The sequence below is a fragment of the Salvelinus fontinalis genome, chromosome 38, assembly GCF_029448725.1.
Source record: "Salvelinus fontinalis isolate EN_2023a chromosome 38, ASM2944872v1, whole genome shotgun sequence".
Taxonomy (NCBI): domain Eukaryota; kingdom Metazoa; phylum Chordata; class Actinopteri; order Salmoniformes; family Salmonidae; genus Salvelinus; species Salvelinus fontinalis.
Window position 1 is genome coordinate 33,228,507 of NC_074702.1, and position 17,925 is coordinate 33,246,431.

The 17,925-nt window shown below is 40.2% G+C and overlaps 1 long non-coding RNA gene across 1 annotated transcript; it reads right to left on the reverse strand.

Moving 5' to 3' along the window:
- Positions 1–1,026: 1,026 nt before the first annotated feature.
- On the reverse strand, positions 1,027–15,265 carry LOC129837410 (uncharacterized). Its single transcript, XR_008756711.1, has 3 exons — positions 15,206–15,265; positions 1,949–1,979; positions 1,027–1,547 (listed from the first exon to the last, which is right to left on the reverse strand). It is a non-coding gene; the product is annotated as an uncharacterized LOC129837410 (long non-coding RNA).
- Between the last annotated feature and the right edge of the window lie 2,660 nt (positions 15,266–17,925).

The following is a 17,925-nucleotide window of genomic DNA, read 5'->3' on the forward strand; positions in this document are numbered from 1 at the left end:
CAGGCAAAGAGTGATGACTGAATTCAGTTCGATTGTGGGCACAATATGTATACCTCATCACCTCAGTTGCTGAATAAAACAAAGGAGAAAACACCACAGCTCCAGTGAACTGGTCTTGGGCACGGCTGTGTGGCAGATTTGTCATTAAAAGATCAACAGCAACCTCCCATAGCACAAAACTATGCAGTCAATTTGCCTACAATGTTTCTACATTCCAGCGCACAACTCCGCATATTTGTACTTGGCACATTTTGTGGGAGGAAAGCCAAGCCAATGGTATTTTTACTGCAACGCATAGCAATTACAAAAGCACACTAGCACAGGAAGTGATATCCGTGATATCAATATACTGTAGCCTGAAGCTGGGAGAGAGGGATAATTGCTGACACCCTTAGCTGCCCACGCTGGCTGCTGCTGTGAAGGGAACTGGAAGCTGTTTGCGACAACACACACAGAGTACACTGAGCATGTAAACACAGGATTTACCCATGCCCTCATTGTTCTCAGCATATCTGGAGGACCTGGCTGGCACCATGGCAATGACAGCCCACAGCCCGCCCACAGTGGCCAGGGCAGCACAGGTTGCCCCACTTTTGCCTGTCTGTTGTTTACAGGGTATATTTGTTTTTGAACAGGGGGTTTATTCAGACTACACTCCTTTTGAACACTGCCGTCTCACCTGTCTCTAACCAGAATGGTGTGGGAGAAATCACTCACTGTGTTGATGCATGGAGGACCGTGATGATTAATGAGAAACAACAAATAAACACACACTTATTATATTTGGACACTTTCCAATCGCTTATATGAACACTGCTTCTTTTCACATCCTTTTAATTCATTGGTGGATAATGTTTGAACTTTTCTGAAGTATGCAAAGACGCATAGTATTGTAATTGAATTCTTTCTTCTTTTTTTTTGCAGTGTTGCGATTCAACCCTCCATGAATTTACCATCAGATTACCATCACCTGGAATTGCAGTGTCACGGTCGTCTTGTGGTGAATGAGTGGACCAAGGCGCAGCGTGAGAGAAATACATCTTCCTTTTATTAGACATAACACAAAAACGAAACACTCTTACAAAACAATAAACGACCGTGAAGCTATAAACAAAAGTGCACACACAAGCTACTAACGTTCAACATAGACAATTACCCACGAAAGCCTACTGTCTATGGCTGCCTAAAATATGGCTCCCAATCAGAGACAATGAATGACAGCTGTCTCTGATTGAGAACCATTCAGGCAACCATAGACTTGCCTAGAGAACTATACTAAGCCCAACCCCATACACTCAACAAAACCCCCTATACAATACAAACACCCTAAACTAGACAAAACACACAAACATCCCCCATGTCACACCCTGACCTAACTAAACTAATAAAGAAAATCAATATAAGAGGCCAGGGTGTGACATGCAGAAAGAAAACAGGGAGAGAACAGAAAGGCTCCACAGCAAATAATGACCTCATCTTCCATCTGTGGGCTGCTGCAGGGAGGAGACACCTTCACCCTGGCCACGGCAGTCTGTCGCTCCGTCTTCCTGACAACACGCAGGCCACAACACGATCAATGACGGCTTAGTCCAGTCACATTATTAGTCAAGTGAAAATGCAAACTAACCTATCCCTAATAATCCCAGTTATAGTACAAACAATTTGATTAATGACACCTTGCTGATAATGGTTATGCTTATAGCAGATCTTCCGAAAGAGGGAAAGTCATGTTTATATTCTACTAACTGCGTAACTATGGTACAGTATGTCATTGTTTGTTTAATTGAATAGTGTCCCCTCTCAAATCTGAGCAGATGTGTGTACTACTGTAAGTGTAGAAGTTGACACACAGGTGGAGAATCTAAACATCTCATGCACATCACAACCCTGTGTCATGGTTTATTTCCCTAGAAATGTAGTGTCATTGTCCTGTATATCACTTACTTACATAGTTACTGAGGAACCAGGCATAAAGATTCCTGTTTTCAGTGTGGTGTCCAGTGAGTGGAGGGATGGAAGGCAGAAAGAGAAATTCAGGTCAGAAAACAGGACATCCACATGTACATGAGAGAAGAACCAAAAGGTTGAGGTGGCAACCTTCAATGTTTACCTGAACGCTGCTGAGATGTGTTTTTTTTTGTTCCTAGAAACAAGGCACTCCCCTCTCAAGGAATTGTATTGATGTAGAAGAGATAACACTGTCCTGTGTCTGGGTTCCTTTAATCCTCAGACTTAACTTCTCTAGGATAGGGGGCAGCATTTTCACTTTTGGATAAATAGCGTGCCCAATTTCAACTTCCTTCTACTCACCCCCAGAATATAAGATATGCATATTATTAGTAGATTTGGATAGAAAACACTCTGAAGTTTCTAAAACTGTTTGAATCATGTCTGTAAGTATAACAGAACTTATGTAGCAGGCAAAACCCCGAGGACTAACCATTAATTTCAAAAAACAATTTAGGTCACTGTCTGTTCAATGAGGTTTCATTAGAATACTAGATTTCTAATCACCCTGTTTTCAGTTCCTACCGCTTCCACTGGATGTCACCAGTCTTTGGAAATAGGTTGAGGTTATTCCTTTGTGCAATGAAGAAGTAACAGGAAACAGTGTAACGTCATGTGTACTGTTTGAGAGTTGCGAAAGACTAAAAACGCAGCGTTAGTTTGTTGACCTCCTGTATTGAAAACAGATAGACCCGTCTTCAATTTGATTGATTATTAACGTTTACAAATACCTTAAGTTGTATTACAAAAGTAGTTTGAAATGTTTTGGCAAAGTTTAGAGGATTTTTTTTTAGATATGTTGTAGTGACGTTACGCAAATTGGAAGCTGTTTTTTTCTGGATCAAATGCGCCAAATAAATGGACAATTTGGATATATATGGATGGAATTAATCGAACAAAAGGACAATTTTTGATGTTTATGGGACATATTGGAGTGCCAACAAAAGAATCTCGTCAAAGGTAAGGCATGATTTATATTTTATTTCTGCGTTTTGAGTTGTGCCTGCAGGGCTGAAATATGCTTCTCTCTCTTTGTTTACTGTTGTGCTATCATCAGATAATAGCATCTTATGCTTTCGCCAAAAAAGCCTTTTTGAAATCTGACATGTTGGCTGGATTCACAACGAGTGTAGCTTTAATTTGGTATCTTACATGTGTGATTTAATGAAAGTTTGATTTTATATCATTTTTTGGAATTTGGCGCTCTACATTTTCCCTGGCTATTGGCCAAGTGGGACGCTACCGTCCCACATATCCCAGAGAGGTTTTTAACACAGCCTCCTACAATTCCACGGACAACCCCCAAGCATGCACACAGACACACACACGTGCACTGCACACACACACCCAAATAAATTCACGCACACCCACCCACCCACCCTAACACAAGTGCTACTGTATGTCTGTGAAACGTGGAATCAGCATAACTCTTCTACATAAATTCTTCTGACTAACACCTCCCACCACATGCGCACACACATCCTCTCTTGCCAACCTCCTGCAATTAATGGGAAATCACATCCATAAAATAATCCCCCAAAGGACAAATTTGATAGCACCAGCCGCTACATATATTACCAATTAAATACACCATTAAAACACAACAAGGACACAGACACTAAAAACAGCACATCATCAATAAATATAAAAATCTAAGTGTTGGTGTTAAAAAGCCTCATAGCATATGGTGAAAAGGATATGTGGAAACATCATACCCATTTCTCTTACGCCCCTATCGCCATTACAAATAGCTGAGGACTGCATTCTCCTGCTGTTGCTCCGTTGTTTTACATGTCTTATGTGCAAATGCACTCCTATGTAAGAGATAACTAACCAACAACTTAACCGCAATCCTCAGTGGAGCGTGATCACACAACTGCATTCCATGCTAGTCTGGCAGCAAAGGAGAGAGAGCAAGAGAGAGGGAACATGAGTTTGAGTCAACAGTCCAAGAGGCTCTGTCTGCTCAGATTATAGAAAGAACGCTAAGGATTCTCCATTGAGCACACTTTTTAGACCAGCGACCGGCAACTTTGATGGGGTGAGGGCAGTGGCGACCCGTTATTCAGGATAGGTTTATTAACTCAATGAATTGTATTTATTTATTACATTGCTTGCAAACTGATATGTAACATGCAAAACAGGGAACAACAACAAAAATTATAAATGTTTTTTTATTTTTTATGTTGTTTTGGCATTTATATGTGTCACATATCAGTTTGCAAACAATGTAAAAAAAATTATAAAATCATTGAGTTAATAAAGCTGCATACAAACATGGTCTCTTTTTTTTCCTTTCTTGAGTAAGGCAGTTCCAAAATGCAGGTATTTCAGCCTAGCTCAGTGCTTTCTGGTGGTGGGGCAGAAATCGGAAAATATGGAGTGTAGGGGTTGGTAATGTTCTCTAGTTGCGCCGTGATTGGCTCAGTGTTCTGTCACTCATGGGGACACTTCGTCACCGCAAAATCTATGTGGAGACCTTGAAAATTCAAGCCCCTTGGGTGCTGCCATGGGCTCATTGGACATAAACATTACACAAGTTGGAAATTGCAAATTTAGCAATGAGTGGTTTGGAAGGAATCCTTGTCTAACTGCAAGCATTTGCGAAGCAATCGCTAGCCTGCTATTCAGTGGAGTAGGTGTGTGGTCCAAGTCTGGTTTTAAGGGTCTCTTTTCCAAACATTCAACATTGGCCATGCTGTCGTTCCAGCATGACTTCTACCGCGTTCAAAACAATTGAAAACTCAGAACTGGGAAATCTCAGTCTTCAGTGTGTTCAAGACAACTGGAAACTAACTCTGAATGGGAAAATATGTTTTGAACGGTCATCCAAGTCGGGAACTCTGGCCTCTTTCCAAAGCTCCGACCTGAAGATTACTGATGTCATGATTCAACTTCGCCCCCCCCCCCCCTTTGGTTGAGTTTACTAGACAAAAGTACTTAAACAGCTGCAGACTGAATGTTCCGATGTAGTCTTTATCTTCTTCACTCGAGGGTTTCAGAGTCTTAACATTTTCTGGTCTGGTAGTTAAACCATTTGTCAGCCATGTACCCACCACTCCACACTGTCTGGTCTGTATTTAAATTGCAATCATTTCAACGTATTCTGCTCGCACTACAGGTATACTGGTCTGTAGAGATTTAACTATTTCAACATGTGGATGATCCTCATGTTCTCTGGTCTCAATGGTTGATTATTCAGGGTACAGCTAGGACCCCTTTACACACCGGCAGCAACCCGGCATGTTTTGGTCTAATGTGTTAATTCTTCAGCGAGTCCTTTTAAGCACTCGCCTTGGAGGGCGGTTCCATCACATTGCCACAATGTCTGTGCACACGTGGATGTGGTTACTGACTTGGCAAAAGTTTATATGAAAAACATTTAGAAGGCTAAAATCACATTGCTATCTTTTCACAGATAGTTCCATATTTAATCATATAAGTTTTACAACATTTAGATGTAAATCTGGTAACTCAGACGTGACTACTTTCAGAGGTACAGTTATCTTGTTACACCATCCGTAATGACATCACAAAATGCTAATTGATATGACATAATTATTGTTTCGATTCCAACCGACCATTTCCCACATTCCTTATGTTAGAAATATTGTTTCAATGTCCAATCTTTTGATGTTAAAGTACTGGCAAGTATCTCTCTGTTGTAACACTCATACATTCCATTCTCAATACTGCAAAGGCAAGAGAGAGAAAGTTTACGACCGGTTGTTAAGTCATAAAACCAGCCCAACTTCCCCCCTGATGGGAGAGAGAGGGAGGGGGGGAATTTCTTTGAACCTCACCCAGGAGCGAGAGTCATGACACTAGGCAAGTCAGTTAAGAACAAATTCTTATTTACAATGACGGTCTACCATGTCCAAACATTAACCCAGACGACGCTAGGCCAATTGTGCGCCGCTCTATGGGACTTCCAATCACAGCCGGTTGTGATACAGCCTGGAATCGAACCAGGGTCTGTTGTGACGCCTCTAGAACTGAGATGTAGTGTCTTAGACTGCTGCGCCACTCAGGAGCTTTATCTATATAAGGTCCCATAGTTGACAGTGCATGTCAGAGCAAAACCCAAGCCAAGAGGTCGAAGGAATTGTCAGAGAGATCCGAGACAGGATTGTGTCTAGACACAGATCTCTAGAAGGGTACCAAAACATTTATGCAGCATTGAAGGTCCCTAAGAACACAATGGCCTCCATCATTCTTAAATGGAAGAAGTTTGGAACCACCAACACTCTTCCTAGAGCTGGCCGCCCCCGGCCAAACTGAACAATCGGGGGAGAAGGGCCTTGGTCAGGGAGGTGATCAAGAACCCGATGGTCACTGACAGAGCTCCAGAGTTTCTCTAAAAAGATGGGAGAACCTTGCAGAAGCACAATCATCTCTGCAGCACTCCACCAATCAGGCCTTTATAGTAGAGTGGCCAGATGGAAGTCACATGACAGCCCGCTTGGAGTTTGCCAAACGGCACCTAAAGGGCTCAGACCATGAGAAACAAGATACTCTGGTCTGATGAAACCAAGATTGAACTCTTTTGCCTGAATGCCAAGCGTCACATCTGGCGGCAACCTGGTACCATCCTTACGGTGAAGCATGGTGGTGGCAGCATCATTCTGTGGGGATGTTTTTCAGCGGCAGGGACTAGGAGACTAGTCAGGATCGAGGGAAAGAGGAACGGAGCAAACTACAGAGAGATCCTTGATGAAAAGTTGCTCCAGAGCGCTCAGGACCTCAGACCAGTGCGAAGGTTCACCTTCCAATAGGACAACGAGCCTAAGCATACAGCCAAGACAACGGAGGAGTGGCTTCGGGACAAGTCTCTGAATGTCCTTGAGTGGCCCAGCCAGAGCCCGGACTTGAATCCAATTGAACATTTCTGGAGAGACCTGCAAATAGCTGTGCAGCGACGCGCCCCATCCAACCCGACAGAACTTGAGGATCTGCTGAGAAGAATGGGAGAAACTCCCTAAATACAGGTGTGCCAAGCTTGTAGCGTCATACCCAAGAAGACTTGAGGCTGTAATTGCTGCCAAAGATTCTTCAACAAAGTACTGATTAAAGGGTCTGAATAAGTATGCAAATGTGATGTTTTAATTTTTTTATACATTTGCAAAAATTTCTAAAAACCTGTTTTTGCTTTATCATTATGGTGTATTGTGTTTAGATTGATGATGAAAAAAACAATTTAATCCATTTTAGAATAAGGCTGTAACGTAACAAAATGTGGAAAAGGTCAAGGGGTCTGAATACTTTTCCGAATACACTCTATTTAGCAGATGTTATTGCGGGTGTAGCGAAATGCTTGTGTTCTTAGCTCCAACAGTGCAGTAATATCTAACAATTCACAACAATACACACAAATCTAAAAGTAAAAGAATGGAATGAAGAAATATATAAATATTAGGATGAGCAATGTCGGAGTGACCAGTGATTCCATGTTTACATAGGGCAGCAGCCTCTAAGGTACAGGCTAGTGATGGCTAACAGTCTGATGGCCTTGAGATAGAAGCTGTTTTTCAGTCTCTCGGTCCCAGCTTTGATGCACCTGTAATGACCTCACCTTCTGGATGATAGCAGGGTGAACAGGCCGTGGTTCGGGTGGTTGATGTCCTTTTTGGCCTTCCTGTAAGTGTCCTGGAGGGCAGGCAGTGTGCCACCGGTGATGCGTTAGGCAGAACACAAGTTGCCCATTCCACTTCTAGACTGCCATAAACAGCAGTGCTAAAGATGCTCAGGAGGTAGGGGGTCTAATATAATATAAATAAGATAATAAGGTGAGAATATTTTGCAGCATGTAAGTAAGGGAAAGGCAGGAGACACTTAGTTTCCGTTGATCAATAGCTTTTTGTCTGTTGCAACAAAAGACAATTTCCTGGAATGCTCTCACAGTTCTTCCCGTGTCATCCCATGCATTTCTTTGACCTCTGTCTCTCTACTAGTCAGTGTTACATTAACGCTGTTATAGCCCTCCGGTGTCAGTCTCAGACACTAGGGCTCAAACCAACCACATCTTTGGCTCTGTAGGGTCATGTTCCTAACATTCCTAGGTCCATGTGACCTGTAGTAGAAACCGCCCAAGAAGTCAAGCCCTCCATTGTCCTACTCTTTCTCATGAACACTTCTCATGGAAGGAACAGGCTGAGACGAGGCTCAGATACTGGAGATAGATCCTCTATTGATAAGGCCTACCAAAATAGAAAACTCCCATTGTGTACTACTGTAGCTCCTTTGTGAGTGGATAAAGGCTCATGAGGTTCAGAGGAGCTGTGATGAAATAAACCATTTGACTGATGACCCAGCTATCACATAACGTTCTGAGAACCATATGTTTCTTAGGTAGGAATTTCAGTACTTTAAGTATAACGTTTCCTACAGGTTTCCTCATAGTTCTATTTAAAGTAATGTTCTCAGAACGTCCATAGAACATTAAGAAACAATGTTCTTCTGTGGGAATTTCAGTACTTCGGCAAAATGTTTTCTGCAGGTTGCTTTATGGTTCTATTTAAAGTAATGTTCTCGGGAACATTAAGACAACTTTCCATAAAAAAAACAAGAACTTTAGTAACGTTAAAAAAACATTCTGAGAATGTTATTTAAAAGCATATACATTTCGTTCTCAGCCTCAACAAAACTCTATCAAGCCCTATGGGACTCCCGATCACGTCCGGTTGTGATACAGCCGGTGATTGAACCTGGGTCTGTAGTGACACCTCTAGCACTGAGATTCAGTGCCTTAGACCTACTGAATGTTTTAAGTTCTAAGAACGGAGGTGAAAATTATCTGTTCTGGGAACGTACAGTACATTTTTAGGTTACAGGGAAGTTCTGAGAATGTTTTACTATGGTTCCCTGAAAGTTTTCCTGGAAGGTTTAATTAACGTTCTGAGAATAGAAATTATATGTTTTTAAATAACATTTGTAGAACACACTTTGACTGTTACTAATGTTTTTAGTAACTGTTTTTTATGGAAAGCTTTCATGTTCTGAGAACATCCTTTAAATAGAACCACGAGGAAACCTGCAGAAAACATTATGTACTCAAATTTCCACCTAAGAAACATATGGTTCTCAGAACGTTATGAATCTGGGTATCTTGCACCATTCCCAGAGCATTGTGGCAAAACAACCAACGGACAACCATGCTCTCACCAAGCTCTAAGAAACATATGGTTCTCAGAACGTTATGTGCTAGCTGGGGTTGCTCGTATTTGGAGAAACAGAGGGTTACTTCGAAACTCAATGGTCTTCACAACACAATCAAATCATGTCAGATTGAAATGGAAGCAATGCCGATTAACTGTGAATGACAGAACACTCAAATGCATTTAGACACTAATCAGCTCAATTTATTTTATTTGTTTATGATCCATTAGAGCTCCAATTGGCACTCAAAGTGCTGAACAAGTCACACATCTTTGGTTTGTCAGAGCCCACTGCTAGTATAGTTGTACAGGCTTGAAGTGGACAGAACAAAATGATTGAATAACCGAATTAGTGATGATTAGTGATGCATGTTCAGTGAGATGCTTGTTCAGTAGCCCACCATCTGAAAACATAATTATGTGTTCTATGAGATGTAATAGGGTCACATGGCTTTGGGGTTCATATAATATTTTCAGTGTTGTAGAATAACACATAATACTGAGTATGAGTATTGTACACAGGATTGAAAAGTTGTCCAGATGTGTCATAGCATACTGTACATAACCCATAATAACCCCAAATATTCATAATTCTACACAAAATACAGTCAAAAATGTTTTGTTTGCACACATGGGTTGAATAATGAGGCCTCATGATCTTGTTCTCAACTCTGCCGTCGAGTAGGCGTGTCGTTTCTCGAAGGGGCGGTATGCAAATGGACAAGAGCATATGTTTTAAATTAATTTGTCCTTCTCATTTCCCTCCTCTAACCAGACAGCCCTCGTGGAGGGGGGTCTGCGGCAGGAAAAACAACAACATTGTCATCTGTTTTCAGGGAGGTGCCAGAATCCCAGTCTCTGGTTGTGTCTTGGCTCTGAGGAGCAATGCTGAGGAAGCCACATGCTAATAGCTGAGCTAGGAAAACAGCCGTGGAGTCTGGGATATGTTGGCCTCTCTGTCCAGTGTTCACACATAACAGAGCAGTGGCACACCGGTTGTTAATCTAGCATAGAGGGTATTTTCGCCCTCTATCTCCTCCCCTTCTTTGGTGACCTTCTCATTTCCCCCATGTATCAATCATTACTTTCCTTCCAGTCCCACTCTTTCTTTTTCTCACATAATTTTCCCAGATAACAAAATGTAATTAATTCTAGACACAGGGAGGACTTGTATAAAGCGCAGACCCACAACAGACAACACCCTCCAACTGAAGATTGTTTTCCTAGTAAATTGTGGCTTGGGCTGGAAGGACGCTGTGGTAGGATACTCAGACCAACACACAGTGTATTAACCGGGTTAAACATAGTGACGACAAACTCCATGTTTGTAGCTCTTCCAAGAGGCAGCGCTGCATTTCTCAGAGGCATCACTTCTTCTCAAGACTTATTTACTGCAGTACCTAACCAAGTTGTCACATTATAGCCACTGTTAAGAATTACTGAAGTCATATCTCAAGTTCGCTACAACACGGAACCTTCACACTTGCGTCTTATGTTATAATAGTAGTTTGGTCCCGAGGTTGCTGATAGTGAAGTACGGCATTGTGTCTAAATGACCATGTAATCACTGAAATCAAATCTCACACATTCCAAAAGCAGGAGAAAGTGTATCATTCATAAATAATGTGGATGGGGACCCTAGGGTAATGTTTCTTTGTTAGTCCACGATCTGCTTCAGCCACTTTAGTCACTCACTGAACCCTCGCTAAGCTTTCTGGAGGTCTGCTGGGAGAGTGGAACATGCATGGCATCTGGCCCCAGCCGTGCTGCTGGACCAAAGTGGAGGTACTTTTAAAAACCAGCACGAAATGAAAATCTGTGTGGTTAGAATCAATATTTCACAAAGTGGATGAGAAGACACCGATTTTTTTGTTACGGGGCACCATGTCATCTTAGCTCCTCTCAACGGATTAAGTTCTGATGTGTTGTGCGTGGATAAATCAGGTCAACCTTGAAGTCCAATAACTCCCCTCTGGTCAAGGGTATTAACCTGGAGTTATTTTGGGGCAATTTTGAATCTACAATTGACATATCTCCCCTGGCCTTATTGACCTCACTTCATTCATTCAGTTTTGTAGAGTCAGGGTTAGAGAGGGTCACAACATCAGTAGTTAACATGTCCAGAATGACGACTGGTGGTATTTGACTGAGCCATGAATTTGAGAGTTTTTCTTCAAAATAACATTTATTTACCAGATTTGGAACATATACCAGGACAATTGACACACCAGCTTCTCATTATCTCCAAGAATCTGTCAGATAAAAATGGGAAATAAATTATACAATAGCTAAACTCTATCGTGGAATTCAAAACAAAAGGTGGAATTATCTTGAAGTTTCCCGATGTATTATTTTAAATGCGCAAGTAGATAAGTCGAGGGAAGGAGAGACACGTCGCACAGAAGGTTAATATCTGAATGTGCTAGGTTGTTATATGTAATTGGAGGGAGCAACTTATGAAAATGACATGGCAAGGACGAAGGCTTTAATTAGATCAAGATCATGAGCAGAAATTAATTCAAATCCCCACTCTCATTTATGGAGAGCTAAACTGGAGCAGGGAGGGAGAGTATGTAGGCGAGAGGGAGAGTATGTAGGCAAAACTGATTGTATGTCATTGTAGTGTTGTAATAGTAGTATTTTGAGAAAGGATACAATTTATATCGCTTTTCAATTCCCTTAAGACTGTAAAATATTATGTCACATGTACACCTATGCATGTCTGCATTCCTGTTCAATTGATTGTGACAATACTGTATTTTCAGGTCAGGCTAAGGTCCTTCCCTGCTTTTGTCATTTAGGGTTTTCTTAAATATAAATGACTTACAGAAAGTAAATTGTAAAGGGTAAATTATACACTGAGTGTACAAAACATTGCGAACACCTGCTGTTTCCATGACAGACTGACCAGGTGAATGCTATGATCCCTTATTGATGTCACTTGTTAAATCCACATCAAATCAGTGTAGGGGAAGGGGATTAGACAGGTTAAAGAATGATTTTTAAGCCTTAAGACAATTGAGACATGGTTTGTGTGCCATTCAGAGGGTGAATGGGGAAGACAAGATATTTATTTGCCTGAACTGGGTTTCGTAGTAGGTGTCAGGTGCACCGGTTTGTGTCAGGAATTGCAACACTGCTGGGTTTTTCCACACTCAACACCTGACCTCTGTGTATCAAGAATAGTCCACCACCCAAAAGGACATCCAGCCAAATTCACACAACTGTGGGAAGCATTGGAGCCAACATGGGCCAGCATCCCTGTGGAACGTTTTTGACACCTTGTAGGGGGGTATACTCGGTGTACATCATCAAGCAGGTAAACAAAAACAATGATAGAGCTCACATGCCGTCTGGTGGTCATAGAACTGACTGCCACAAAATGTGGCCACCTTCTGCCTCCCACAACAGTAGACCTCCCAGCCTCTGTGTGTATCAAGATGTAAAACGAGTTTGAACAATAATAAAACACGAGAATCCCCTTCGACATTTTTAACAATCAAATTACATTTGGGCCCCTAAAGTAAATGTAATTTAGGCTGTTTTAGAAATATATTAGGTCATAGAATTGAATGACTAATGAGAGAACTTAAAGGGGAACTGCACCCGCTGATTTGGACTAGTTTTTTGGCTTGCTCAAGAAATGCTGGTGGCCATGACAGAAGCCAAATGTGACTTCGCTTGGGGGTGTGGTTTGATGGGTGTTTCTTGGGTGTGTCCTTGCCGCCACCAAGACATATATGGTGTCCTGTATACACCAGGAGTTACCTGATCCTGGTGCAGAATACACTGGGCTTCTCCCTCCCCATATTGACTGATACCATTCATTCAATAATAAAAAAAAGACAATAAGTAAAAGATGTCTAGTAAAATGTTCATGCCAAGTACCAGGTCTCTCTCCATTTAGAGACATCAGTATGAAGACATGAATGGTCTCAGGATGCTTTACTGTTGGCATGACACAGGACTGATGGTAGCGCTCACCTTGTCTTCTCCGGACAAGCTTTTTTTCCGGATGCACCAAACAATCGGAAAGGGGATTCATCAGAGAAAATGACTGTACCCCAGTCCTCAGCAGTCCAATCCCTGTACCTTTTGCAGAATATCAGTCTGTCCCTGATGTTTTTCCTGGAGAGAAGTGGCTTCTTTGCTGCCCTTCTTGACACCAGGCCATCCTCCAAAAGTCTTTGCCTCACTGTGCGTGCAGATGCACTCACACCTGCCTGCTGCCATTCCTGAGCAAGCTCTGTACTGGTGGTGCCCCATATCCCGCAGCTGAATCAACTTTTGGAGACGGTCCTGGCGCTTGCTGGACTTTTTTGGGCGACCTGAAGCCTTCTTCACAACAATTGAACCGCTCTCCTTGAAGTTCTTGATGATCCAATAAATGGTTGATTTAGATGCAATTGTACTGGCAGCAATATCCTTGCCTGTGAAGCCTTTTTTTGTGCAAAGCAATGATGACGGCACGTGTTTCCTTGCAGGTAACCATGGCTGACAGAGGAAGAGCAATGATTCCAAGCACCACCCTCCTTTTGAAGCTTCCAGTCTGTTATTCGAACTCAATCAGCATGACAGAGTGATCTCCAGCCTTGTTCTCGTCAACACTCACACCTGTGTTAACGAGAGAATCACTGACATGATGTCAGCTTGTCCTTTTGTGGCAGGGCTGATATGCAGTGTAAATGTTTTTGGGGGATTCAGTTCATTTGCATGGCAAAGAGTATATGCAAATTGCCATCATACAAACTGAGGCAGCAGACTTTGTGAAAATGTATATTTGTGTCATTCTCAAAACTTTTGGCCACGACTGTATATAGCCTCGTTATTGTTATTTTATTGTGTTATTTATATTTTTTACTTTAGTTTATTTGGTAAATATTTTCTTAACTCTTCTTGAACTGCACTGTTGGTTGAGGGCTTGTAAGTAAGCATTTCACGGTAAGGTCTACACTTGTATTCGGCGCATGTGACAAATAAAGTTTGATTTGAAAAGGAAGCAAGCCTGTACAGGAAACAAATATTCCTTAACATGCATCCTGTTTGCAACAAGGCACTTAAGAAATACTGCAAAAAATATGACATACAATTAACTTTTTGTCCCGAATACAAAGTGTTATATTTGGGGAAAATCCAATACAACACATTACTGAGAACCACTTTACATATTTGGGCTCCCGAGTGGCGTAGCGGTCTAAGGCACTGCATCTCAGTGCTAGAGGCTTCACTACAGACCCTGGCTCGATTTCAGGCTGTATCACAACCGGACGTGATTGGGAGTCCTATAGGGCGGCGCACAATTGGCCCAGCGTCGTCCGGGTTAGGGTTTGGCTGGGGTAGACCTTCATTGTAAAATAAAAATGTGTTCTTAACTGACTTGCCTAGTTAAATAAAAGGTTAAATGAAAACCTGTCAAGCATAGTGATGGCTGCATCATGTTGTGGGTATGCTTGTAATCATTAAGGCCTGTGGAGTTTCAGGATGAAAAACACATGGACTGGAGCTAAGCACAGGCAAAATCCTAGAGGAAAACCTGGTTCTGTCTGCTTTCCACCAGACACTGGGATAGTAATTCACCTTTCAGCAGGACAATAACCTAAAACACAAGGCCAAATCTACCTACACTGGAGTTGCTTACCAAGTAAACAGTGAATGTTCCTGAGAGGCTGAGTTACAGTTGTAATTATTTTGAAAATAATTAAATGGGCAAATGTTGCACAATCCAGGTGTGGAAAGCTCTTACAGATTTACCCAGAAAGACTCACAGCTGTAATCGCTGCCAAATGGGATTCTAACATGTATTAACTCGGGGTTGAATACTTATATATTCAAGATGTATTTGTTTATTTGTATTTTATAATTGTTAGTATTTTGACCCCCAAAAAATCTATTAAATCCATTTTAATCCCACTTTGTAACACAACAAAATGTGGAAAAGGTAAAGGGGTGTAATTGTTAAATAACCAGCAATAACGTTATTTAACGTTGTTAGCTAAATTGTACCAGAGAGGTCATTATATTCCGGTATACCTGGTTATACTCACCACCACTGGTTGTTGCACACCAAGCAAGCGTTACTGTTGTAGACTCCAAGCAAGTACCTTAAATTTTTTTTATATATATATATTTTTAAATTCAAATACAGATCAACAATTTACATTCTTACATCATACAAAACAGAACGCAGGTATTAATGAGAAAATACTGGAACAAAAAAATAAAAAAATAAAAACAATTCTAGTGCAATTGTAATCACTCAGAAAAAGTATTTTTGTAATGATTTAGGAAAATGTTATTCTTGTTATTGTTCACTAGGGTTAATGTTTTAATAAAATAGTTAAATTCAATCAAAAAAATGTAATTTTGGTATAGAATTTTGGAATTTTTGTTTGTGTATGAAGTATTTGGCAACAAGAATTTAAAAAAAAAAATCACAATAATTTCAGTGGTCTTGTTATCATTGCAATAGTAACATATTATATATTTCATGTCAAAAACATAGGCAGTGTTCATAATGGTAAATAAGTATTTTGCAAGGTGTTCCCAAAATTCTGACACAAATTTACATTCAAAGAACAAGTGAGACAGATTCTCACCTTCTTCACAGAAAACACAGATATTATCAATAGCCACAAGTTTGGATATCATAGAATTACATGGGATATATCTTATGTAAAATTTTGAAGTGCACTTCCTTAACTTTGTTTGGTATACAATATTTCCATGGCCTTAACCATGCATTTTTCCAGACAATGTCAGGAATAAGCATGTTCCAGAAAAACTTTCCTCTCGGTGTAAGTTGGTTTTGTGAATGAAGAATTTGTCTTATATATTTATTACAACAAGATCTCTCAAGTAAGCCCATGCCTTCCAATCTGAGTTCTGGATACACTTTGTGATCATTACCAAAGCTAAGATGAGTTTTCATTTGTGCACTTAGACCACTGGGAACGGCTTTGATCACAGAAATAACTCTGAAAGGTATTGGAAACTCTTTCAATGTTATAAATTGTTCATATGTGAGAATATTACCCTTGTTGTCGTAAATATCAAGAACACAGTCAATATTCCTCTCATGCCAGCTGGGGTAGAACAATGACTTATTCCTTATAGTTATGTCTGAATTATTCCACAAAAGAGCTTTAAGTGGGGAAAAATTGTGCAGGAAACATATTTTCCAGGCCATTAAAGCTTGTTGGTGAAACCTAGCCAATTTAGCAGGTAATCTTTCAGGAATATAATTACATTTCAGTAAAAATTGAAGACCTCTCAATTTATTAAAACACATTTGGAATGAAATACCATATTGAATCAGTATTGATCAAAACATTTTCAACCAGTTTATCTTGAAAGTGTTATTTATGTCAACAAAATCCAACACTTCTAGACCGTCTTCAGCTCTTTTGTTAGAAAGGACTGATTTTTTGAGTTTGTGAGACTTATTTTTCCAGATGAAGTCAAGAAAGGTCTTATTGATCTCTTTACAAGTAGCAGGATTTACACATAACGATAATGAGGGGTACACAAAACGAGACAGTCCCTCTGCCTTGGACAGAAGTACTCTCCCAAGTATAGAAAGATCTCTTTGTAGCCAATTATTAAATATATTTTTAGTTCTCTTAATTTTAGGAGAGAAATTCAAATGTTGTCTGACTAAGTGGTTTTTTGACAGATGTATTCCTAAATATTCAACACAGTCCTTTACAGGAATATTTTCTATTTCTTTATCATCAGAGTCAAATGCTTTCACATTTAGAAACATTCAGTATTAAACCTGATGCAATAGAAAATGCAGTTATAACATTAAGGGCATGGGCGACCTGGTCTTTGTCTCTTATGAAAAGAGTAGTATCATCAGCCAGTTGAGAAATGTTGATTTCTTTGTTAAAACTGGTTAAGCCATACAAATTTGCATTAATCAGAATATCTAGAGATAGAAGTTCCACAACCAAAATTAATATAAATGGCGAAATTGGGCATCTCTGCCGTACACTTCTGTTGATACTGAATCTTTTGGAAGTATTAAGGTTTAGTAGCACAGAACTATTTATATCTTTGTAAAACATGCAAATTACTTTAATAACTTTTATGCAATTAGAGCTGATGCAATTAAAGAACCTTAGAGAAAAGGAGATGATGAGCAAGCTTGACAGTTTTCTAAAGAAAGATAATCTATCTGAAGAAGAGGCGTCTGTGTTCAAGTCTTTACAACTAGAATTAGAACAGCTTTACACGGATCTGGCAAAGGGTGTCTTTGTAAGGTCAAGAGCTAAATAGATTGAAGAGGGGGAAAGAAACACTAGTTACTTTTTTGCACTTGAAAAGAGAAACTACAAAAGAAAATCTATAACTGCACTCAAAATTAACGATGTTTTATGCAAAGATCCCATTACAATATCATCATTTGTCAATTCCTTTTATGAAAACCTTTACAGCTCTCAATTTCAGGAAGATGGTTGTGAAAGCTACATTTGCCACATTCAGAATTATGTCCCTGTAATTGAGGATGATTTCCACTCAGTTTGGGAGTTCCTAGAATACCCGATTTTCAATATGTATCAAGATTGCATAAAAAATGGGGAAATGGTCTCCACTATGAAACAGGGCCTTATTTCATTGATTCCGAAGCCCGATAAAGACCCTTCTCTTATTGACAATTGGAGACCAATTACTTCATTAAATATTGATTACAAATTGATTGCTCTGGTTTATGCCAAAATATTAAAGAAAGGAATAGATACCATTATAAATTAGACTCAAACAG